The sequence below is a fragment of the Saccopteryx bilineata genome, chromosome 5 (assembly GCF_036850765.1).
Source record: "Saccopteryx bilineata isolate mSacBil1 chromosome 5, mSacBil1_pri_phased_curated, whole genome shotgun sequence".
In the NCBI taxonomy this organism is placed as follows: domain Eukaryota; kingdom Metazoa; phylum Chordata; class Mammalia; order Chiroptera; family Emballonuridae; genus Saccopteryx; species Saccopteryx bilineata.
In genome coordinates, this window is record NC_089494.1 from 163,204,266 (window position 1) to 163,222,914 (window position 18,649).

Consider the following 18,649-nt stretch of genomic DNA (forward strand, 5'->3'; position numbering starts at 1 on the left):
TTTTATGGAGATTAGCACCTATAATTATATTTGATGGTATATGAAAATTACCTGTTTGGTTGCATTTGAAAGTATGATGACTTGAGAACATTCATCAATCCCTATATGGCTCATAGACTGGTATAAAATTGCAACTTATTTCAATTGTTTTTAAGGTAATCAAACTGATGTCTTTAACACCTAAAGGAGACTGATTAATTTTATGAAGACCATGTTAATTAATAATACAATGATTAGAACACTAATTGAAAATAATTTTTAGCAAATGGGATGTTCTGATTAGTATTTTGCAATGGGCTAATTAAGTATAACTATAGTGTTTCTACATTTCAGATTAAACATACAAAAATTCTATTTGGCTTCTAACATCTCAAGAAGATCAGAGTACAGACACTTCCATGGGAAAGGCTTTAGAGCTCAGCAGTCAGTGTTCTTCCACATTTGTCTAGTAATTGGAGCAGTTAAGTAGAAGCCTCCACTAGCTTAGCAGGAAAATCATAACAGCTTTCTTGATACTACCCACCTCCCCTTTCTGACACTGCTTCTGTGCACACTCCTCTCTCCTGCACAGAGTGGCTGACTCAATTATAGACACTTGTTCCTGATGTCATGTGACAACAATCTCTATTCCCACTCTATCTATGCAGAATGTTAGTTGATATTTTAATTGACTTTGAGTCTTTATTTTACATTCTTTCTCCTGTGTTTTTGTTGCCTTTGCCACATGACTCATTTCAATGTGACTTCTAAATGAAGATACACAGGTGACAGACAACTTCCCCTTCTCCTGGGATATATATACCTTCAAACGTTGATTCACTGAGGCCATGCAAAATGGGCAAGACCAAACTCAGGAATGTTCTACATAGAATACTATGTTCCAGATATCCTACCACTTTTTCTTATGATTTCACCATTATTATACTAATAGAGAGGAAGGAGCAAGTAGGGTCAAGTGACCCCATGAGGAACCATGTTGAGTGGGGTGTGCTGGAGGAAGATGAGGCTCAGCAGGATGAGCTCTCTCTGCACCAACTTGGAAGAAATGGCTACACAAACTCTGAGGCTGCCAAGTGGATGGTTGAACTGGCTGAGGTGGAAGGTTACCCATGCACAGAGTTCTTCTAATATGAAAGACACACTTTCTGTATTTTTAATCATGTATCTTAAATTCTGGTCGCTTTATATGTGTTTGATATCAGCTGATAGAAAAACTATAACAAGAAATGATTGATATTTCTGCAGTGTTACCTAGTATTACTCTGAAGTTGGTCAGTGAAAGTGTGATTTCAGCGTTTTTAAAAAAATTTTATATTCTTTTACATTGTAAGTTGTACCACACACAAGTCATTTTCCATTGGCACAGACATTGTTTTGTTAAAATAAAATGAAATATAACAGCATGAAGGCAACTTTTTGAAACAAGTTATTGCTCAATTTTCTAATTATTAACAACTAATTTTGATGCTGCAATTTTAGAATACTAATAAAATTAGTAAATTTAAGACTAGCTTCAGCTGACTAAAGTGCTTATTAACTAGAAAGCTATGCAAATTTTATGCATATAATTGAATTTTCAACTTGAGGATTAATTAATATTCTAGTTAACCCTTCTGGGAATTAAGAGACAATTATTTATAGTTATTGAATGAATGCATGAATCTTGAATTAGTGTGGCAGTGCCCATAAAGAAGGTGGTGCAAATCAAGGACAAATGGGTAATATCTGCTCTGTGCAGAGTCCTTAAAAAAAATCTGTGATCTCCTCATGTAATGAAATAAAAAAAAAACATGTTATTTCAAGTCAAAGAGAATATTGCTTCATATTAGAAATGTGTTCAACAGATAGGGACAGCACCTGTCACTTTAGAATCAAGAGATGTTGGGACCAAGGATGCAGCAGGGAATCTACAAATAAAGCCAAGCATCAGGCAGGTTATAATCTGATGAGAAAACTAGATAATGAGTTTAAAATATTGAATCCCTGGTATGACTACTCTAGAGGCTTTCAGCACTGTGGGTTCAATGTGACTTCAGTTGGTGGAGAAGGAGTGATAGAACACAAAGAACTTGATCTTCTGGAGAATTAGGAAGCTTTATGTGGTTGTGTTGGAAGAGCTAACTGATTCACATACATTGTATGTAAGGTTGAGTGGAATCAAAATCCGAATGACAACACGAGAAAAAAGCACACTGGAATGAGGGGGTTGCCATATCATTGAGATCCTTGGATCAGTTGGTCATTTATATATGTGAAGACAGATGAGGTCCCTAATTGATGCTGCTGTTAAATATAAGTAATTTTTTTGTTATCTAAAATTTTTTAAATTAATTTTAATGCAGTGGCATTGATAAATCAGGGTACATATGTTCTGAAAAAACATCTCCAGATTATTTTGACCTTTTATTTATGCTGCATACCCCTCACCCAAAGTCAAATTGTCTTCTGTCACCTTCTATCTGGTTTTCTTTGTGCCCATACCCTCCCCTTACCCCCTCCCTCTCCTTCCTCGCCCCCTCCCCACCCCTCCACCCCACTCCCTGTTACCATCACATTCTTGTCCATGTCTCTGAGTCTCATTATTATGTCCTATCTATGCATTGGTTCATATAGTTCTTAGTTTTCTATGATTTACTTATTTCACTCCGTATAATGTTATCAAGGTCCATCCATGTTGTTGTAAATGATCCGATGTCATCATTTCTTATGGCTGAGTTGTATTCCATAGTATATATGTACCAAAGCTTTAAATATAAGTAAATTTTAAAGTAGAATATTTAAATTTTATTTTTAAATTATAATAAATTAGCAAGTTAGGAAGATACCATCTGAGGTTAAACAGTAAGTAAAACTGGGAGTTTAGGACTAGAAGTAGAGCGCACAATGGGAATCACCCTCAGGCTGTGCTAAGTCTAGTAAACCTGAGGACAGGTTCCCACGGGGTTGCTGACAACAACATCTGTTTTCCCAACACCAAGAGAGAGATCCTGCAAGACAGCTATTTACCTAATATTAAGGCCCTCAGAATAAGACTAAGCTGTTAGTAAATTGCTTCAGGACCCAGGGAGTCTGAGAGACCTTAGTTCTGAGTGGAGAAAGAAAAGCAATCTATTCTGAGCAACTAGAACCTAGACTGATCACATGGGCTTTGCAGTCTGATTTATATGACTTGGAACACCACAAAATGTGCAGCAGGTCATTTGGTAAAAGTGGCTCAGGGCCTGAGTGAATCCAGGTCTTTGACACTCAACCCAAGTCTCAAAGAGTATCTACCAATAAAATTATGAAGGTCTCTTATCGCACAAGAATGAGAGGTCTGCCTGACCTGTGGTGGCGCAGTGGGATAAAGCGTCGACCTGGAACACTGAGGTCGCCGGTTCGAAACCTTGGGCTTGCCTGGTCAAGGCACATATGGGACTTGATGCTTCCTGCTCCTCCCCCTTCTCTCTCTCTCTGTCTCTCTCTCTCACTCCTCTCTCTCTAAAAAAATCAATAAATAAAAAAAAAGAAAAAAAAAGAATGAGAGGTCTATGAAATATAAACAGGTGCAAGCAGGGAAAAAAAGACTGTAGACACTGAAGAAACTGGTTGACAAAGAGTATTTGGTATGAAAATATACATAGAACAAAAATTAGTATATTTACTATATCCAATTAAATGGGAACATATAATAAAAGATTTAAAAATAGTCAAGTGGATCTAAAAATACTAAATTAAATTTCTAGCTATAAAAATATGTTAATTGAAATTAAATACTCAGTCAACAGATTTATTATCAACTGGACAAAACTGAAGAGAGAATATAAATTGGATGACTAATCTGAAGAAATTACCCAGAATACTATACAAAAACATTATTATATGACTTAGAATCAGAAAAGAATTTCTTTAAAAATACAATAAATAACTTGAAAAAGCAAAGTTTAATATATTTTCTTACCTCAAAATAAAGAATAATAAACAAATTTAATAGGTAAATACCAAAATGAGAGTACATATTACTAATAACCAAACCTATAAAAAATACTATCTAGATTTAGAAGGAATTTCTGCAAGTAAACAGAAAATACCAGCAACCTTTAATAAGAAATATATATGTGTGTATACCTATACACATGTATATATAACTTTACATATACACATATATATGAAAACTATGAAGAGATAATTTATAGAAAAAGAAACTGAAAGGCAATGAGGAAACATTCAAAAGGTCTAGTAAACAGCTGATGAAGATAACATGATGCCACATTATGACTTGGTAAACAGGAAAAGCTTGGCAATGGCAAAGGTCAGGATGTGGAGATGTGGCAACCAAGCACAGTGGGCAGGACTGTGGACTGGGAAGGCCATTCTGGAGAGCAATCTGGCACTTAGAAATCAAGTTAAATATGTTTCAACCCTCGGTCTCAACAATTCCCTTCCTGTATGTTTATCTGAAGAAATTCTGATGCAGGTGCTTAGAGAAACATGTACATAAGTGCTCATGCCAGTATTATTTGTGGGTGCCAAGTTGGAGGTGTCCCCATTTCTAAGAAGGTAGATAGGTACAATGTGGTGGCACCTAAGAGTGTCACCTAAACTAGAATCAACAGGTTGTGTACACATATAGCTACATGAATGGGTCTTAAAAATACAGAACTTAGTGAAAAAAAAAAACAAAACAACAACAGTAAGAAACAGAAAGAAATGTAAAACATGAATGGTATTCACTATACAGTGTGTCCATAAAATCATGGTGCACTTTTGACCGGTCACAGGAAAGCAACAAAAGACGATAGAAATGTGAAATCTGCACCAAATAAAAGGAAAACCCTCCCAGTTTCTGTAGGATGATGTGGCAGCATGTGTGCATGCGCAGAAGATGACGTAACACCGTGTATACAGCGGAGCAGCCCACCACGGCCATGCCAGTCGAGATGTGGACGGTACAGAGGAAAATTCAGTGTGTTCTGTGGCTCACTAAATTTGAATCCGTGACCAAAGTGCAACATGAATATCGGCACATTTATAACGAAGCACCACCACATAGGAATAACTTTACTCGATGGGATAAGCAGTTGAAGGAAACCGGCAGTTTGGTGGAGAAACCCCGTTCTGGTAGGCCATCAGTCAGTGACGAGTCTGTAGAGGCTATACGGGATAGCTACCTAAGGAGCCCTAAAAAATCTGTGTGTGAGACCACATCAAACTGCACTGAATAGGTATGAAACTGGGAGAGTTTTCCTTTTATTTGGTGCAGATTTCACATTTTTATCGTTTTTGTTGCTTTCCTGTGACCGGTCAAAATTGCACCATGACTTTACGACACACTGTATTTTTTAAAAGGATTTGAAAAAAGCAAAGGTACACATTATGTAAAAGCTAATACAAGCAAAACTACATACATTCATCACAGCAACATGGCTAGAACGTAACCCAAATGCTCTCTACCACCAAATGGTTAAAGATGTTTTGGTAAAATCACTTAATGGAATATTATTCATCAGTGAAAAAAACTGAAGTGTAGAGACATTCACAAGGTAGATGAATCTCACACAGAATGATTCCGTTTACACAAATTACAAAATATACATAAGTAAATAATACCTGGTTTGGGATACGAAAGTGAATAGAATAGCATTCAGGAGGAGGGTGTGTGGGTGAGATGGGACGGGGTCTCAGAGGTCTTAGAGGAGGAAGTCTCCCATTAGAGGAGGTCTCTGAGGTTCAGAGTTGACGTGTGTATGTGTGCATGCTGTCATGAACTAAGACCTGGGAACATAGGTCTTGCTTGTACCACTATTGTTTATTTCTTAACTTATATTTTATAAGCATTATTTGAAAGCTGCTATTATATTTTTTAAAAAACAATACATTTTGTAGGAACTTTGTGACCAGGAAAATGTTCTGAACAGGTTTTTGTTGAAAAAAACAACAACATGCAATACGGGGTCACATAGACATGAAAGGTCATCTATTATATTAAGCAATTCCAAGTATATGACATGTTCAGTCCAGGCAAATGTATAGAGACACAGAGCAGGTGGGAGGGTGCCCGGGTTGAGAAGGAGCAGGTCTGGGGAGTGTCTGTGCACTGAGTATATGCTTTTTTTTTTGGAGAGATAAAAATACTTTGGAACTTGATAGAAGTGGTGATTACATGGCATTTAATCCTGTCATTGGTTGTATACTTTAATGATTAATTTTTAAAAGGTAAATTTCACTCAAGACCTACAAGTTTAATTGGAGTCTTACTCAGATCCCCCAGGCTTGAGTTAGTTCTAATTAGGCAGGAAATAAACTTGATGTAAGGTAAGCTGAATCGCTGTAACACACTCTGTTTATAGCTTACAACATAAAAGCTGTCCTGCACAGATAGACTGCTGCTTGCTGTGTGTGCACAATGTGCAGAAAGTTATCTGATATGATGGACAGAAAAGTGCTCATGGCAGACATCTTTGGGTGGTGGTATGGCTAACAGATACACTTTTCCTGTTTTTATCTTTATTGGAATATCTAAATGTATATTTTTGACAATTAAAAAATGTTATGTTTAAAAATGTTTATATCGCCTGACCAGGCGGTGGCGCAGTGGATAGTGCGTCGGACTGGGATGTGGAGGATCTAGGTTCGAGACCCAAAGGTCGCCAGCTTGAGTGCGGGCTCATCTGGTTTGAGCAAGGCTCACCAGCTTGAGCCCAAGGTCGCTGGCTTGAGCAAGGGGTTACTCACTCTGCTGTAGCCCCCCACCCCCAGTCAAGGCACATATGAGAAAGCAATCAATGAACAACTAAGAAGCCGAAACAAAGAATTGATGTTTCTCATCTCTCTCCCTTCCTGTCTGTTTGTCCCTATCTGTCCATCTCTCTGACTCTGTCTCTGTCAAACACAAAAAAAATCATCCCTGGTAGGTTGGCTTAGTGTTAGAGCATCAGCCCGGCATGTGGAAGTCCTAGGTTCAATTCCCACTCAAAGTACCTAGAGAAACGGCCATCTGTTTCTCTGCCCTTCTTCTTTTCTTCTCCTTCTCCTTCTCCTCCTCCTCCTCCTCCTCCTCCTCCTCCTCCTCCTCCTCCTCCTCCTCCTTCTTCTTCTTCTTCTCTCTCTCTCTCTCTCTCTCTCTCTCTCTCTCTCTCTCTCTGTATTCTCCTCCTACAGCCATGGCTCGATTGGCTTGAGCGAGTTGGCCTTGGTGCCAAGGATGGTTCCATGGCTTCACCTAAGGCTTTAAACAATGGTTCCACTTGCCATGGAGCAACAGCAACAGATGGGCAGAGAATTGCCTCCTAGTGGGTTTGCCAGGTGGATCCTGGTCGGGGTGCATGCAGGAGTCTCTCTCTCTGACTCCCCTTCTTTCACTAAAAAAAAAAAAATGTTTATATCAACACAAAAATAAATTGCACTGATGTCTTGTAGCCAGGCTGCATGCAGAGTAAAATAATACAAAACAAACAAGCAGGCAGCAGAATATGTTCCTTTGCATTCACATGCTGATCTTATAGTCTTAGTCCCTCACAGGGCCTTTCCAGGGCCTTTTCTCAGCCTCTGACCTGCTGTTAATAGTGCAGTCTCTGGTCTTCAGAACATGATTTTGTTCCTGCCAGTGGTGAATTCATGTTAAGGTTTCTTCGTTATTTCATTTCTGTCCCACACACATCAAAGTGTGCTAATGAGGGCTTTACATTTCTTTATCTTCCATCCTTCTTTGCTCCTCATAAATTCATGGCTTTCCCAGAAGAACAATTTCAACCATGTTTCTGATTTTTTCATTAGAATGTTGCCTGTGTTGTGTTTTATTAAAAGATTGAACTCCATCATCTCTAATAACAGCCATGTAACCACCAGTCTTGGTTATCCATTTCTCAGGAAAAGGACTAGCACTTACAGAGCCCTGAAATGACCCCAGCCTGGTATCTCCCACTTCATTCAACCTGTTTGCTTTCGTTGGGAGGACAGAAATGTCAACTAACTGCAATCATGTGAAATTTGGATTCACCAGTGTATTTAGAAAATATGCTATTGCCATTCAAAGAACATTTGAGATAATAAAACATTAAAATAACAAAACTGAAACAAACCTAAATAAGCTTTTTAAAAATCCTCTTTTGCTACAGAGAAATTCTCCTAAAATGCTTGTATTCTCCTCTCTGCCATGACAGTGCATCTCTTACCAGCATGGTGATCCCACGCAACATGCTTCTGAGCTTCAAAAGGAGTGTTTTCTCTAGAACCAACAACCAGACATTGACTGCCCCAAGAGGAGCAGGACTTCCTGTGAAGCCTTGGGGAAGGGAGGGGAGCAGTGGGGAGCAGGGAATGCTACCAGAGGGAGTACCAGCAACTGTGTCGCCTGTCATGCAGCTTGAATCTCCACTGTCACTCTTTTTCAAGATGAGCTGAGGATGTGCTCAATGTGACCCTCAGGGACCCCACATGCATCTCCTCTTACTGAGTATTTCTATCTTTAATTAATTTAGTTCACTGAGCCCTATTTCAACACTTTGGCAACTATATACAAGTCCTTATTTTAAGACCAGTCCCTACAGAGAAATAAGAAAAGGATTCCATTGTGTCCATGGTGACACACATGGGTTTCTCTCCAGCCAGGTACCAGAATCTACTCAATAGTAAGTAACATGAATTTTTCCAAATAAAGTTAATTTTTATGAAATTATGGTTACAAAAGTACTTAGTTTATTCTACTTAAATGTGATCATTTTAAGGAGAATGTCTCTGGACAGCTTTTTAAAAAATTTTGTTTAATTACATCTTAAAACTAGGCAGCATGAAGAAACAACGCAGATAAAAGAAATATATAAGGACAAGAAGAGGAGTAGGGTCAGCTCTCCTCAGCCACCGTCTTGCCCCCTGGGTGAGACACATTGTTTCTCTTGTTCTGTTTCCTAACCTGTTAGACCAGCAATTTTCAACCCTTTTTATTGCATGGCATACAAACTAATTACTAAATTTTGTGCCACACTAAAAATCTACTATGTTTTTTACTGATCTGACAAAAATAAATAGGTATAGTTTTCATTCATTCACACTAGACAGCTATTGTTGTGTTGGCTGTTGTCATTTTTTTATTTGACTAACTAAAGGAAAAGAGGTCAGTGCCCCTGACTTAACAGTCAAGGACTGCATGTTTTAAAAACTCTTGTGGCACACCAGTGTGCCTTGGTATACAAATTGAAAATCATTGATTAAATGAAAGCCTAGAGAAGTATGAAATATTGAAATAACAACATATTCAAGAAATATTTAGGGATGTGGTTGTCACCTAGTAAAGCTAAGACTGAGAGAAGCAGCCAGGTGAACAGAGCATGACCACACTGGGGCTGTTTGCCACGATGGCAATGTGCTGTGTGGCCCCCGTGGGGGGTGGGGATCAGAGCAACAGGTCTGCCTCATTTATAAGTGAGGCATTTGTAGTTCTAACACACAAAATACAAAATTATAAGGGAGAAAACCAAAATACAAATTTACAAACTAAAGATGTTTTATTTAAGTATAGTATCTATAGAGAAGGAAAAGGTAACTCAAGCTTCATTACTTAACATGACTGAGAAACAGAGGAACCACAGTATGAAACTATTTTATACTAAAATTGGTAAGTTAATTGGCTTCAGCATGTGTGTTTTCAACAATGAGAAAAAGTTTTGTTATTGAAAAGAGCCATAATGAAAAAATATGAAGATCACAGTTGTATACAGGCTGCTCCAGCACCAACTACAACAGCACAACCAACGCCCCGTCTCTGGCAGCCAAAGAGAGAGAGAGACACCTCAGGAACAGCTGTTTCCCTGAGTAAAGCGATTTCCCCACTGGAATCCAGAGCCCCAAAACCATGTACGCCTGAAGCGACTCACCCCGCCGTGCCATGTACTCTGCTCTTGTGCAGAGAGCAGGTTCTAATCAACTACCCCGCAAAGGTCTTGCTTCCTTCCAGTTTCTTGTTCCCCGAAGCTGCTGCTCACCTCACACGAGCTCACCATGCAGAAGTAACCTCAGAAAACAATGGATCCTCAGTCATATTTGTTTACCTGCAGGTCATTACAAATGGTCCCCTGTGTTGGAGCTGTGTCTCAACGTCAAAACACCCAATCCACACATGATAGGAACCCAGTGGAATAATGACAATTTCTGACTAGAAATTTGTTCAGAAGAGGAATTTAGTTTAGAAGGCATTTTTATTTTTTTTTATTTATACAGTTTCATCTAATAATTTTTAAATCTATATATGGAGAGTGAAAATATAAAATAGATGGTGATTTTTTAAGTACTGGGATGTTTGAAGGTTAATTTAAACTAGTAGTGTTTTAAAAGCTTAGAAGGATATGAAGACAATGAAAAACCATTTCCATGGAGGACAGAAAGTAATAATTTTTAGAAGAACCCATACAGCATTCACAGGAGACAGTCAGGAAATATGCTGAGGACAGGGTTCCAGAAAGTGTCACCTAAACGGGCCTGCCTTCCCCTCCATTACTCTGTGACTTCAGGGGGTTGCTCCCCTGAGTTGAATGGCAGGAGCAAACTGTCCCCTGTGAATGAGGTCTGGTGAGACCTTGGGCTCTGTGGGAAACTTGCAGAGAAATTGGCATGAGTTTTGTCTTTTGTAGCCTAGATAATAATTTGGATGCAAGCAACACTGAGACCTCAGTAATAAAAAACCAGGAGTGAGACCTGGGATTGATATGGAGACCCACTGGGGAAGAGGTTAGTGAGGGCCCTGTCTGAGCATGCCCAGTCACCCTGCCTCATAAGGGTGAGGATACAGCTGTTCTTGAATGTCAGAGACATGAGGACAGGTGAGTAGGAAGGAGGTCTCATCCAGAAGTCCTAGGAGGTGGCTTCCAGACTGCCTGCTATGGCACCAGTGAACTGTGGAAAGGTGGGCCGTTTTGCTTTCTCTGGTTTGAGCACTGACAACATTTGGGGTGATCCAACAACCAGATCTGAGTTGCAGTGAATAAGAAAAGTATAATACCACATGGTTAGGAGGTCCCCACAGTCTGAGAAAGGAAGAGCAGTCACAACAAAAAGCATGCCCTCTTAGTGAAACAGAGCCACAGATACGACTCCAACGGGAACGATCCAAGAGCCACACAGGAAAGATTCCCTAGAGCTAAATCTAAAATATTTTCTAGAGGAGTTGAAACAGATGGTTATCACTGAATCTCAGTAAGAAATTTGGAAAACCAAGCCTAAGAAATATATCCAAGCAAAGAGAAAAATTGAAGTATTGAATGAAGATCATGGACTGAAGATAAGAAAGCAGAAGAGTAAGCCCAAGAGAAGACTGTGAGAAAAACAAAATTCCAGAAGGAAAAGTACGAAATTAATGAACTAAATAATTTCTGAGATATGTCCCAGGTAAAGAGAAAATATAGTATCACAAGTTTTGAGAAATAAAGAAGCAAGTCGCAAAGTAAATATGAGAAGACATAATCACTCTAAGTCCACAGATCAAAGAGACTTCTTCAGAAGATACTTGAATCATACCTTGAGATAACATACTATATATTATATAAATGTTGATCACCTCTCAAAATAAAAAAGATGGTGTAAATATGTAGTCGTTTTGAAAATATATTAGCCTTAATCTCTGTCTGAAAGAATTAATTGGAGAACAACTAACATCAAATAGGAAAAACATCATAATGGAGAGTCAGGGTAAACATCAGTAAATATTGTAGAAATGCAAACAAAAATGAAAGCTAGAATAGTATTGTGAGAGAATGTCAACTTTAAAATTAATAGCACAAAGCAACAAAGCAGAAGGACATCCTGTTATTTCATGTATACCAAACTATACAGGCCTAGTAAAGAAAGCAAAAACTAAAGTGTTATTATGAATTCAGTGGGATATTTTAATCTGCTTCTGTGATTTGGACAGATTTAAAAGAAAAGAGTATACCATAAAGGAAGTAAATAATAAAATAAATATATATCACTTAAAATTAAATAATAAAATTAATGCATGGTTTAATTAGTAGACACTGAAACTTATGGTCTTTAAATAGAGAATTCTTTTTATTTACATGTTCATGGAAAATTTACAAAATCAATCACTTCCTCGGCCCAAAGAATTGCCTGAGTACATTTTTTAAAATAAAAGTTTTATTGAATTTATTCTGTTAATGTAAACTAATTGAATCATAAATAATTAATATATAAAGTGGCCAAAAATCAGAATCTCTTCAAAATTAAAGAGTACATTGCTAGACAGATAACTCTTGAATCAAAGAGAAAATCAAAAGTAAAATTACAGCCATGTAAAAGGTAATGAAGAACACTCTTCAACCCTCTGAGACAAAGTGAACGCAGGCCCCAGAAGAGGGAAAAAAATTGATATGAAATGCCATCATTATTTTCAAAGAAAGTAAAAGATTAAAGAGAATTTGTGCTCATCCTAAGCATTTAGAAAATATTTTAAACAAAAAGCAAGTAGGAAATGGAAACTCCTAACAAAAGCTAAAGTTAGTGAAAAAATTAAAAAGTAGCAGAAAATTTAAAATTCAAATCTAATTCAAGTGAATTGAATTATATTAATGCCTCATGAGCCTGTTTGAAAGAAAGAGAGAAGGCAGAAATACACCAAATTAGAGGAGAGGAACAAGGACTAACCATAGATGTAGATGCGATTAAAGCAGTCACTATATATATGAAACTTTCTGACAAGACATGAAAATTTGGAGGAAATGGATGATTTCCCAGCAAAATCTGTATTGCCAAAATTCACTTGAGAAGAAAGAAAAGGGGAACTTAAATACATCAGTTACCATACGAGAGTTTAGAAAAAGACACTTGAAGATCTGCCATTGAAAAAGGCACTGAGAACAGATGGATTCCCAGCTGAGGTTTATGTAACATGAATTTTACATAACCTTAAAGAAAGAGGGCTTTTCAAAGTTAAATTATTCCAGGCCTTAGAAGAAGATAAAAGGCCTCTCCAATTCATTTTACAAAGGCAACGTAACTCTTTTAAAGATCCTATAAAGATAGAACAATAAAGGGAATATGTAGATAAATTTGATTTATAAATACAGAAAAAAAATTACTAAAATATTAGGAATTATATTCCAGCCTTGCTTTTCATATTTATTGAACAAGGCTTTTTTGCGCCTGTTTCATGATAACAAAATAAATAGATGATACATACCTAATATGTTAGATGGGGATAAGTGAAATGGAGAGGAACTATGGGAGAACATAGACTGAGAGGATTGTTGGGGGGCATTGGCTGTTAACGGCGATTTATTTGGATTTGGCAGAGAAAGCATCTCTCAGGGTATAGTAAAGACTATAAACAGGTGAGAGCACGGCATCTCTGGGGCTGAGGAGAGACCATTGGATGCAGAGGGAAAAGCTAGTGCCAAATCCTGAGGAACAACAAAGAGATGTAACTGAATAACAATAAGCCCAGACGAGAGTACCAAAAGTGTGGTCAGGAGGTAATGGGGCCCAGGCTCTATAGGGCATCACAAGCAATGGCAAATACTGCTTTTAAGCCACTGGAGGGCTTTGCTTTTAAGCCACTGGAGGGCTTTCAACACAGAGCTGGCATATTCCGACCTCCGTTTTAGCACTGTCTCTGGCTGCTGCTCTGAGACTGAATTTAAGAGGAACAAGGCTTAAGGGCAGGAGGCTAAGTAGGAAGCTTTTACAATAACCCAGACAAGAGGTTATGGGTCATGGTGCCATAGGTCAGGGTGGTAACAGCAAACATGATGAGGAATCACATGACCCTGGATATATTTTAAAGATAAAATCAGAAGAATGTTTTCATAGATTGAATTTTTAATGTAAGGTAAAAAATTTGAAGGAATAAAATGGCTCCAAGTATTTTTGGCATGAGAAGCCCACGCAAAGAAACACCCATAAAGTAAGCTTAAAAGTCTGTTGAATAAACAGTGTGGGCGATGGTGGGAGAAGTCAAAAGCTGTTTTGAAGACGGCAAGTTTGAGATGCTTATTAGACAACCAAATGGTATCAAATAGAAGGTTGGATACAGAGACTCAAGTTGGCAGAGAGAGTTGCTGGTTGGATATAAAGGTTTGGGAGTCTTGAACTATATTTGTTAATTAAAACTGTGACATTAAATGAGATTTCTAAGACAGTTTAAATAGGAAGAAAGAAGGTGTGAGGAGGCATTCCAGAATTCACAGTTGTTTAGGTGGAGCACTGGAGGTCAGAAACCTAATGGGAGGGAGATATGAAGTAAAGAAAAGAAATACAGGTAACTCAGAGGGTTTGTACTGCAAGAAAGGGAGAAAATGAGATAATAATGGGACAGGAAAATAGGACAAGGAGAGGACCTGACCTGTGGTGGCGCAGTGGATAAAGTGTCGACCTGGAACACTGAGGTTGCCGGTTCAAAACCCTGGGCTTGCCTGGTCAAGGCACATATGGGAGTTGATGCTTCCTGTTCCTCCCCTCATTCTATCTCTAAAAATGAATAAATAAATTTAAAAAACACTATTAAAAAAAGAAAAATAAGAGCATGTTTGCATATTGGTGGGGAAGATTAGTTAGAAGAGAGGAGCTCTCCTGGAGCTATGTCTCTGAATAGGTTGAAGAATAGGTTGGAGCAGAGAGCTCCAATATACACGTTAGAGGGGAGGAGACTTGGCTAGGAGTAACAGGAGAGATTGGAGAGGTAAATAGATTTTGTGTGTGTGTGTGTGTGTGTGTGTGTGTGTGTGTGTGTGTGTGTTGGGGAGTCTGTGGACTATCTCTCCACATTGTTCCCTTTTCCTCAGAAAAAAAGAAGCGGGATGCCCCCAACCAGGTGTGAGAATGGGGGAAGGAGCTGATGGGGAAAGGAGAGGGTTTATCACCCTCATTGTGTTTCTGTTCCTCCACCACCTCTGCTTCCGCTGGGTGGGGGTGGACATGCAGTAGGCCCAGGAATAACTGCCTGATCATGGAAAGTCCATTATGCAAACTGACAAAAGAAACAATATAAAATGTTAAAAAGATGTCTAATAAAAGTTCTCTCCAGCCATTCCTCTTTAAAACTTTAAGTTAAAAAGAGTGGATGTGGCCCTGGCCGGTTGGCTCAGCGGTAGAGCGTCGGCCTGGTGTGCGGGGGACCCGGGTTCGATTCCCGGCCAGGGCACACAGGAGAAGCGCCCATTTGCTTCTCCACCTCCCACCCCCTCCTTCCTCTCTGTCTCTCTCTTCCCCTCCCGCAGACAAGGCTCCGTTGGAGCAAAGATGGCCCGGGCGCTGGGGTGGCTCCTTGGCCTCTGCCCCAGGCGCTAGAGTGGCTCTGGTCGCCGCAGAGCGACGCCCCGGAGGGGCAGAGCATCGCCCCCTGGTGGGCAGAGCGTCGCCCCTGGTGGGCGTGCCGGGTGGATCCCGGTCGGGCGCATGCGGGAGTCTGTCTGACTGTCTCTCCCCGTTTCCAGCTTCAGAAGAAAAAAAAAAAAAAAAAAAAGAGTGGATGTGAATTGCTTAAATAAAATAAAATCTATTTCTGCAAAACAACTGGATTATTATTTAAATGGTAAAATATAAAATCTATTTTAATTCATATTGGAAATTAGACATGTATCCTTACTATTAATATTATAATAAATACTGTCTTCAAAGATCTAGTCATTATAATTAGACTGTTTAATAAGTGAGGTGAAATTTTTTAAAGATAAAAATATCTTCTTTTTCATGATATGATTTTATAACTATAAAACCCAAAGACTGTTTCTAAACAATTGGAATTAAAAGAGTAATTTGATAAGGTGAATAGCTATAATATACACATATAAAAGCCATTATGTTTTTTTTCTAATTTAAAATGAGAACTTAGGGAGAAATAAAAAAAATCTTTTAATAATAAGAAAAATGAGGTATTATGTATAAATTAACAAGAATAAAACAGAATCTATATTAAGAGAAATATATCTTATTGAAAAATATAACCTATTATATGAACAAATAGGAAGACATACAATATTCTGGAATTAGAAGTCTTTGATACAGAAAATGCTGAATTTTCAAATGCAATATAATCTTAATTATTATATCAAGTTCTGTTTGAATTACATGACTATAACATTTATGAGAAAATGAATGTCAAACAAAAATAGCCAAGAATAATTTTGAATATAGAGACTAGAAAGGGAGTGTTGTGACTTACTAAGCATCAGAAAAAAAGCATAAATTCATAAAAATAGAATTAATATCTAATTATGAAGATATTCAAATAGATAAATAAAAAATATGAGAGGCTAATATATAATATGAATAGTATTTATTTAGTTTTAAAATGGTACACTCTAACAAATGGAGTTGGCATAAAAAGAGCTACATATCTAGAAAAAAATAAAATGGGACATGGTTTTGCTTCATATAAAAATAAATTCCAAGTGATGAAATACTTGAATTAAAGCGATGAGGTAGCAAGGTTTTGAAAGAATACCTAAGTGAGAAGAGACAAATCCAGATGTCCCTTGAGGCTACTTTCTGCAGTTTATTAAGACTAATGAGGGACTGGGCTCCATTGGCTTCTATGACAACAGGTGTTGGCTACTAACCATTCTCTGTACAGATGTAGAGGCATCTGGGATTCCATATACACACTACCCAACCACAGGTCTGCAGGACAGCACCTCTGAGTTATAGATGACCACACAAGCTATGTATACTTTTCTGTGCTGTGTTATTAGAGCCTTGTGTCTATGTGTACTTTGCACAACTCTAGGTGACCACAAGTATAATATATAATCTGAGGATTAGACAATCCCATTAAACAAAGATCAAAATCTCAGAAGCTATAAAGAAAAGATGCACATATGTATTTCATACAAATAAAATATTTATGTGAAAAAATATCACAAAGTATATAAAAAGCAATTATTTGAAAATAGCTGTATCAAGTCAACTGGGACAACTAAATGCATTCTATATCTATGTTATTATGAGTTTTTATTTATTTGGTGTTCTATTTGACTCTTTCTTATAATTTCCATCTTTCTGCCGAAATTACCCATCTCTTTATGTGTACTTCTACCTTTTTCACTACAGCCTTTAATATATTAATCATTGTTATTTAGAAAACATCCTTCTGATTGTGACAATATTCCAATACTGGCTTCTGACAATTTAGGCCTCTGCTTTGTTAATTATATTAAGGAAATTATAATAAATGTCTTTATAGGACAACATACATAAAGAACCTGAAACAATGCTCAGAACCAAATAGGCACCTAATAAATGGAAGTCCTCACTGCTCTGGAGATAATAAAAGGTGTTTTTATCATGCACTCATATTCTCAAACAACTAAGCTGACTAAGCATCACAAATTACATGCAAGTTATAAAATCTCTTTCCCTGGACAGCAAGGTAAATATCCAGTGGTGGGATTCAGCCAGTTCACACCGGTTCAGCAAAACTGATACCTAATTTTTCGTTGAATTTGGCAAACCAGTTGTTAAAATGGCACTTGTAATCAGGGTTCTCTCTAAAGTGGGCACTTGAGCAACCGCCCAATGTGGAAATCAAAAATTTACATTCCTTACTCTTTTATAACCTTATCTGTGCAACAGCGTATTCTAAGTGCCCATAGTCATGTTCATTTCGTCCATAGGTGAAAAAAGTTTGAAGGAACAATCCTTGTAATATTTATTTATTCATTTCATACAACTTATTATACCTTTTATGAAATATGACATTTTAATTCCCTTGCATTTTTTACTTCAGTAAACAAACATATAACATAAAGAGAAAGTGCCAAACAACCTGAGAGTGACAAGCTGTCAATGTTTCAGCTTTGTGTTATGCTCAAAATTCCCCTGAGATATTATGATTGCGCAGCTGTTCTCTGAACAGTGAAACCAATAGGAAGCTAGGACACAACGAACCAATAGAAATATAGATTTCAAGAGTTATCTTATTGCCCATTTTGGAGGTTGTGGAAGAATACTCACAACTTTCCTGTGACGAACAGGATTGTTGTACACATTATTCGATCATATTCAATCTGCATAGCCGATGCCATTTACTAATTCAGCCTAGAAGTCGCCTGTTTCTAATATATCAAACACAGTGACTATTAGTCTAATCGGCCTACCTCTAAAGCAGGGGTCTCAAACTCGCGGCCCGCGGGCCGCATGCGGCCCACCAAACAATTTTGTGCGGCCCGCAGACTAATCCACGAAGTTCAAAATACTTTGGATAAAATTAAGTAAGCCTAGGGGCCTACTTGTATTTTTCATTTCTCTAGCATCTAGCTAGATATTAGCTTAGTTAACAGCAGTTGTGATGCGAACTACAGTTTCTGGTCGTTTTGTGACTGAGTAAACTGCTTGTACGACTGTGCTTGTTGTACTGATTTTTTTTTGTTTTCAACTGCAGTGAGAAAAGTGTTGTGTAACAGTTGCCTCTTGTAGACCTAGAGCGGCCCGCCTAATGGCTGTGATCTTGCTCTGCGACCCACATGCTGAGTTGAGTTTGAGACCCCTGCTCTAAAGGAATGGGGATCCTACTCCTACAGTGAAAAGATGATTAAGGATAAAGCACACAACTAATGATGTTCAGATAAAAGCAAAGAAAATCACAAGTGAGGACACCAATTAAGAAGCAATGTGGAAATATCTTATATAACAGTTTTATTGTTTTTTGTCAGGTATTATTTACTATTTGTATAATATTTTAAAATTC